This window comes from Spinacia oleracea, chromosome 6 (assembly GCF_020520425.1).
Source record: "Spinacia oleracea cultivar Varoflay chromosome 6, BTI_SOV_V1, whole genome shotgun sequence".
In the NCBI taxonomy this organism is placed as follows: domain Eukaryota; kingdom Viridiplantae; phylum Streptophyta; class Magnoliopsida; order Caryophyllales; family Amaranthaceae; genus Spinacia; species Spinacia oleracea.
This window is the reverse complement of record NC_079492.1, coordinates 39,919,398-39,928,020: the sequence shown is the minus strand read 5'-3', so window position 1 is coordinate 39,928,020 and position 8,623 is coordinate 39,919,398. Positions and strand designations below refer to the sequence as shown.

The following is an 8,623-nucleotide window of genomic DNA, read 5'->3' as shown; positions in this document are numbered from 1 at the left end:
TCACCCATGCTGAATCCAAGCCAATCATTCAAGTGTTCACAGATTGCATAGGTGTAGAAACCAGATGAACCGCGCAACATTATAAACCTGAAAACAATTTAATCATTTATCATGAACCAGTTGGGATTTGGGAAACATCATACATCAGTGTTGCAGCATACTACCTCTAGTTGTCTTAAATCAGAAAACATCAGACATCAACCTCTAGTTTTAGTTGTCAGAAATCAGAAAACAACAGACATCAACCTCTAGTTTTAGTGTGTGTGTGTGTGTGTGTGTGTGTGTGTGTGTGTGTGTGTGTGTGTGTGTGTGTGTGTGTGTGTGTTGGTTTACACCACTGCAGTGCTGATCAAGCTATCAGCACCAGCAATGCAGCCAAGCAAGATCACAGCAGCAACTTCATTGAACCCTTGCTCAGTTCCAGCTCAGTTTCTAGAACCAAGCTCAACTGATTTCCCTTGAAATCAGGAGGTTGTTTGAAGTTGTTAGAATGTCATTATTTATGATTGTTGTAATATCCTAGCTGTATTAGTTGAGGTGTACAAACAATACGTTTGGTTTCAATACATCACTCTAGCTTGTATAAATACACTAAACACTGTAATTCAGATTAACATTCAATAATACAAAGATCATTTTCTTTAAATTCTCTCAGTTTTTCTCCCAACTGAATTCACCCTATAGGGAGAATTCTGACATTATAATAAAGAAAGATGCCATCTTGAAGCCTGTTCAATAAAACTCAGAGCAATCACAAGAACTCAGCAAAACTCATATTTGAGCCTAGGCAGGAAGGAGATCAAACATTTATGGCAAAAAGTTCTACATATACCTCCTAACTATAAAGAAGACTACAACATTCTGCCTTTTTAGGAGAACCAATTCGAAAGTGAACTAGATCTAGCACATCTGCACACACATTCAACTTAAGGGTATCTAAGGGGCAAACGAACCCCGCAATCCAAGTGCCGAGCAAAGAAAAGAAGCAAAGCAGAAACAATAACATACAGAGCAGCAACAGAAGCAAACAGAGGAGAAACGCACAGATGGAAGTGAAATTCTAAAGACCACCAGATTATTCACAGCAGCATATTAGTATTCACAGCAGCAGCAAGACCACCAGATTAGTATTCAAAGCAATAAATTAGCAACAGATAACTAGATCACAACAGCAGCAGCAAGACCAACATATTAGTATTCAGTAGCAAGACCAGCAGATCAGTATTCACAGCAGTATTCACATGCAGCAGCAGCAAGACCAGCAGATTAGTATTCAAAGCAATAAATTAGCAAATCCAGCAGACTTGTAATTATGGAAAAATTAAAGAACTTTACCAAATCCATGAAGATATAAACGCTTCCATCTTTGTGTCTAAACAACCTAAGTAAATAAATACTCGGTTGTAAAAAACTTAGCCCATTGCTCACGAACCACATCTATTTCCTCATCGGTATAAGGCGCATTTCTTGGAGTGTAAGCCTGAAATAAGTAACATGATAAGTAATGCTACTTGTAAATTAAGAATTCTACTACGTAAAAGTACTAGTATTAGTAGTTCAACTAACATATGGTAAAAGAACGAACATTATCTAACCGCTCATCAGAGTTATGGTGTAACGTGACTATTTCATGCATGAACTTCATAACGTAATAGCCACACTCGCGGGCGCCGACTTGTTGAGCACACTGATTTGGAGACAAATCATAAATTATATATCCAAGTAGTTACCAAAAAAAAAAGTAAAGCTAATTAGTAAGCATGATATACCTTTACATGGAAGCCTTTCAACCCCTGCGTAGTCGCTCTATTCGGACAAATCTCATCCTTAAACTTGTACACTTGGTATGCCCTGGAAGTTGAGTAAAACTTCATGAATCTGATTCGGCACGAAAAGAAATAAGTTAAAAAGAAATGAAAGTAACTTACAAACACAAGATTCCCCATGCACTATTTTCTCGGTTGGAACCTATCGCAGAGTCGAAAATATACGCACAACCTCTACGTAGGTCTAACACGTACAAAATCCAATGATTTCTGCATTGTATATAAATGTTATTGCAACCTTACGCATGAAAATAACAATAACATAGCTATTTACCAAATATCGATCAATCTCTAACACTTACTCTTGATGGTATGGGATAAAAAACCACTTGGTAATGTTAGGATCACCCTTCTTCTCCTTTTCAATTTCAGCATTGAAAACTACTTTCAAATACATTGATGCAGCCTGAGGGTTGGCCTTGATTCTAGAGCTTGACATTGCCTCGGGACAAACAAACCCAATCTGAGAGTTGTCAAATGCAAAGGTGTGCTCGTGGAATAAACACCTACAAAGTAATTGTATAATGCAAAAATTTCAAAAACTATTATAGTTGACAAAACAAAAAACAAAAATATCGATGGAAAAGTTTACATCATATAGACTTGGATCACTGAAATGTTGAGGCACGACCCTCTAAGGAACTCTTCAACGTCAACCTCATGTACATAAGTTTGTCGATATTCGTGATAATGCCAAACCGAAGCGGGCAATGGGATTGAAGTATTTTTATATACATCACCGGGCGCCGTATTGATGATAAACTTCAAATAATTGCATGATGGGCCAAGACCTTGAATTGTGTCGTCTGCCAAATTTTGCTTCTTACTTTTGGCCGCCGATTCTTCAGTTTTACGATCACAACTACCTACCATCTCTTTGGATTTCTTAGAGTTCTTAGACTTCGATTTCGACTCCAACTTATTTGAGCATGAATTTTCCTGTAACAATAATGTTAAGATAGCATGAAAATTTCAGTTTTGATTTCAGTGTTGAAGCAAAGGGGAGTGGGAAGCATATGGTTTACCTTGGCCGTTAACTTCAGTGTTGTCTTCTCTTTGGACCCTAAATCAAGTGTTGCCTTCTCTTTGACAATTAATTCTGTTGTCTTATCTTTGACAACTAATTCTGTTGTCTTCTCTTTGACAATTAATTCGTTTTTCTTCTCTTTGGAGCTACCAACCACCTCTTCAAAAAACTGACTCCTGGACTTCTTTGTTGGGCGTGGAGTAGAGTACTCCTAAACAGAGGTAGAAACCAAAGGAGTTCAAGGCTAATTCTAAACAGAGGTAGGCAAATAGCAATAATAAATAAAAAGATGCATAACGCAATGAATGACAATTAATAATAAAAAAATTATACCTCGACTTCTTCGAAAATCACCAAGTGAATTGGCCATTGCACAAAACTAGCAAGAGCCCTGCCTAAGTTATTGAATCCATCTCTTGTAGGTACCGGAAGAGTGTCATCATCATGTCCGTCGTAAATACAATCAACTTGGACCTTATAATGACTAGGCTTCATCGATCTAAAGTGTTGGTGCAACGAACCATCCAATGGGTACGCCATACCATCTGCCACTATCACTTTGTTACCCAAAACTTTATCCTCAAGGGCAAGACGACATGGAGTTATGGCCTTCACAAATAAATTTACAAAATTTCAGAAATCACTACAAATTACAATAAAAAAACCTAGCTAGTGGTGTTTTGAGTGTATGCACTATAGAGAATATATACCTTTAGCTCGCGTGGTTGCTGCGATGAATTCGGACGATCGGTTTCGAGTGCACGGTTAACATCAAACTCATCACTTACAAGAGCAGAATCAAGTGCGGGGGTAGAGAGGGTGTTTAGTTGACCGGTTGCTTTCAATGTGGCTAGTTGCTTTTGGAGGGCCTCTGCCACCTTTCTCTCTAATTGATCTTCAAACTACCTTCTCACTGAAGCTCTGATTAATTCGACTGCAGCCGGTGATGGTTCACTATGGCCACATCTACTACTTCGGTCTATTGGACGGAAAGCAACTTTGTAACCGACATTGACTCCACCTGTTGCCATGACACGCCCACAGTGATCCTTTTTTCCCATAGCCTTGGTGAGGGCATCTTCTCCCTGGGTGAAAGAAATATTTCCTTTTCCCTCTTCTTCTATGTACTCCAACTATAAGAATTAGGAAAGTAAAAATTAGATGGTATACATATGAAAAGGAGAAGCAAAGAAAAGGATATAGAACGTATAATTTCATATGCACTTACAACCATCTTAGCAATATTTACGGCTTGCTTATCATTCGGGTCAACTTCCCACTTTCCCTCTTTGTTTTTAACTTGATGAGCCAAGATCTACTCTACTGATCTAAACTTCTTAAATCTATCTGGCGTTGTGGTGAGTGATGAGGTCATTGAGGAGGAGCCACTTGAGAGGGTTAAAGCTGCCTCTGGCGGTAGTCGCCCATCATTTATCCACTCTGGTCTCTTTCTAACATAACCCTTTTGGCCTGTGCGATGTGGGTGCTAGTTTTGTAATGCACTTTTATTTGCTTTTTCTCTACGAACCTGTAAAAAAATACATAAAGAACATGTCGAACAATTAAAGATGGCAACAACAAGCTAATCATATAATTATATAAAAAAATATCTAGCAAAGTAAATTCATTATTACCAACATCTCCGGCTTGTTTCGTTCCATCACAAATGTTTTCCAATCATCCTCTGTGATTTGATTGTAGATGTCCCAAGGCATGTCGTCTGTCTGATGTTTCGGCATTTTTTCTTTCTTAGTTATCCAACGCCGCGTTAACCTGGACTTGAAAGCTCCAAAGCGTTTCGCCACACACATATGAAAATATTTTTCTCTCCTTTTAGCCGGATCATCAATAATGTGGAACACAAGCTGTTAATTTTACGGATAAGAGATTGTTAGAACTGTATGCTACACAAATTAGATAATCTAGGAGAATACAAATCAAGTTTTTATTCAATGTTTACCTTGGTCTCCTCCCAAAACCCCTTCTTTGTGTGTTCATCTAACGTTGAATATTCTTTCACATTAATGTTAATTCTAGCAGCACAAGACCCAACTTGCTTCTCGTATTCTCTTGACCATTCTCCATCGGGGATTCCATATTGATTATACTGAAGATTCATGGGCTTTTTGGCTTGAACTCCTTTTGACGGACCACGGAATTTGGTCTTTTTACTAGTGTTGGTACCTTGTGATTCCCCCGTAGGATGACTAGCTCCATCAATTCCCTGTATTTCATTATCACGATGATCATCCATGCTAGCTACGGTCCTGCAACAAAAAAAAGAGAGCAATACTTAGTAAAGGGAACAATACTTAGTAGAAATTTAATGCATGATTACAACTTATAAAGCTTAAGACTATATGAACAGAACTGATCTGAGCTGTGCAGATCAGTGCACAAAACTGATCAGAACTTGTCAGTTCTGATCTGATCTGTGCAGATCAGTGCACAGAACTGGTCAGTTCTAATCAGTTTTGTGCACTGATCTGCACAGTTCTTATATGAGCTGTGCATATCAGTGCATAGAACTGAACAGGTCTGATCAGTTCTGTCCATTGATCTGCACAGTTCCGATAGTGCAGATCAGTGGACAGAACTGATCAGAACTGTGCAGTTCTATGCACTGATATGCACAGCTCAGATCAGTTCTGTGCATATAGTGTACTCATATCAGTCATGTATGATCTGCACAGATCATCATTAAAAATGTTTAAAGGCCCCAAAAATTGCTAGCGTATTTACATTTGCAACGTCGACCACCTATAAGAAGTAACCATGATAAAGATAACAAAAGTAAAACACCAAATTTCATAGGAATCGAAAATTTATCAACTACAAGTAATATTGTTAACCAAATGAGAAACAATTGTTGTTCAATCTTAACCAAAAAAAGACTTTAGGGCTTGCAACAACCCGCAAGCCCAAAACTAACAAAACACGCAAGTATTCTCACAAGTAGAACAATAGTATGACAACAAAAAGACAACAGGAGGACAACATGACAGGACATCAGCGTAGCAGCGAGACAACAACAGTGTAGCAGCGAGACAGCAACAGTGTAGCAGCGAGATAGCAACAGCGAAGAAGTGAGACATCACATTATCAGTGTGTAACACAATATAGCAGCAACTCTGATCCTGAAGGTCATATAAAGAGTACTATTTAGACAAGCGATTTCAAAAAGTAGGGTGAGAAGCAATAAAGAAGCAATACAGCAGGACATCAGATTTTTTTTTCAAATGATGTTGCCTAAACTGAGCAACATAAATCTCTTGCCCGTGCACCAGAAATTTTTTCAGACATAATGCAAGCATGTACAGTGGCCAGCCAACCAACCAGAATTAGCATAATCTATCCCATCATATTAGGAGATATTATTGCAGAAATTTAACTCCAGATTCAAGATTAAAACAATAATTAGAGTACTCACTTTTCACAAGCTTTAAATACCCAAGTATTCTTGCATTATTAAAAGTGTCATTCTTTAAGTTCATTGTACCAGAGTAATAATAATAGAAAAGTTATAAAATTACAACGTACTAGTGTAAGATTTAAGATATATTCTCCGACATGATAAAAGAATCAGAGATGGATATTTATGGAGAATGACACAATGCAAATTATTAAAGCAAGTGTATGCAATCAAACAAAATTAGCTTACTTAAATGCTGCTATGGAGGCGGAGGATCCAATCTTAATGAATATGAGATATGCAACAATACACTTGGGTGATATGGAAAAGTCCGGAATTGATCAATTAGTCTACAACTTAATCCAATGGAAATTTAATTCAAACTATGCACCAAAGTCACTCAAAACAAGTATTTTGAATGCTTAATTCTGATCAAATAAAACAAGTGTAACTCAATGAAATAAGACAACACTATATTGCATAAACACATGAGAATCTCAAATCTAATAAAGCATCACTGCATAAGACACATGACATATATTAAATTCAAACTAGAAAGATTATATTCAAACTAAATTGAATTGTATTCAAACTTTAACAATGCATCAGAAGTGAAGCCCGGACTTACACATGTATGTTTCAATTACGATTTGTAACCCATATTCCTTCCGTATGATCTGTACGCAAATGATTAGTATTATTTGCATCCTCCTCTTCTGGCAATGGTTGAACAACCATCGGTAACGGAGGTGTGTCATCATACTCATCATACGCATCTTCATCTACAACATCATCAATACCCAAAATATGTCTTTTTCCTTGGGCAATAACACGCCATCTAGGATCAATATTGTCAACCACATAAAAAACTTGCTTAGCTAGTGATGCTAGAATGAATGGCTCGTCACTGTCACTTAGTCGATCAAAGTTCACCAAGGTTAAACCCGGGAAAATTTCATCTTGCTTCACACCATTGTGGTTGTTAGCCCACTGACACCGAAAAACAGGGATCACAAAATAGGTATAATCAAGCTCCCATATTTCTTCGATAACACCATAATATGATTGTGTTGAATCAACCGGCCTTTTATCCTTAGCGCTTGCATAGACCCTAGATGATGCAACAACCTTTACTCCACTATTTTGCACTACACTCTTTTCATCTTGCCTTCTAGTGTAGAATGTGAACCCATTGATATCATATCCTTCAAAAGATCGAACACATAGTCGAGGACCTCGAGATAACCACTTGATCGTATCAGAAACATCATGGTCTTGTTTCTTGCCAACTTCCTTCTTAAACCATTCAACAAATGTGCGATTATGTTCCCGCATCAACGATGTTTCCTTCAACTTAGGATTACAATGTTGCAATTCAAGCAGATGCTTTTCTAAATAAGGATGAACCTCTGTAAGATGCTGCAACACACAAAGATGTGCCTTCTTCTTCCTCTCCGATGGAGGAGATATCACATTTTTACCAATTACTCCCTCCCCTGCGAGCCTACCAACATGTCGAGATTTTGGAAGTCCTATTGGTTCAAGGCTTGACAAAAACTCAGCTAGATATCCAGAAATCTCTTCTTTAAGGACTCCCCGAATGATACTACCCTTTGGATTAGCCGGATTCCTTGCTTTGTCCTTTAAAGTCTTAAAAAATCTCTCAAAAGGATACATCCATCTTAAGAACACCGGACCACATAACTTGACTTCGCGAACTAAATGGACAATCAAATGCACCATTATATCAAAGAAAGAAGGCGGATAAATTTTTAAAATCGACATAGAGTTTCAACAACATCATTGTGCAAAGCATCCAAAGTCTCCGGATCAATCACCTTAGCACATATGGAATTGAAAAACAAACAAAGTTTTGTTATAACATGTCTCACGTGTTTCGGCAATATCCCACGAAGTGCAATTGGCAAAAATACATTAATCAGTGCATGACAATCATGAGACTTCATACCAATCAACCTAAGGTCGGAGAGAGACACTAGGCGCTTAACATTCGACGAATATCCCGAGGGAACCTTAATGCCATGTAAGCACTCGCAAAAAGGTCTTTGTACCACGCTTTTTTTGAACAGGCCACAAATCTGGTCGAATATTCTTCTTTTTCATATCTTTCCGCACATTCTCATTGTCCTTGGTCTTTCTTGGTATGTTTAGCAAAGTCCCGATGATAGCATCGCACACATTTTTCTCAATGTGCATTACATTGAGACAATGCCTAACCGAAAAATCTTTCCAGTAGGGAAGATCCTATAATGGAGACACTTTCTTCCATAAAACACCCTTTTTAGACTTGGACTTGAAGCACTTACCGTATTTGGTTTCAACATTTTTGATACGTTC

The 8,623-nt window shown here is 37.9% G+C and overlaps 1 long non-coding RNA gene across 1 annotated transcript; it reads right to left on the bottom strand.

The window, feature by feature from the left end:
• Positions 1-1,251: 1,251 nt before the first annotated feature.
• LOC130462566 (uncharacterized) lies at positions 1,252-1,882 on the bottom strand. Its single transcript, XR_008923087.1, has 3 exons — positions 1,840-1,882; positions 1,586-1,687; positions 1,252-1,480 (listed from the first exon to the last, which is right to left on the bottom strand). It is a non-coding gene; the product is annotated as an uncharacterized lncRNA (long non-coding RNA).
• Positions 1,883-8,623: the final 6,741 nt, after the last annotated feature.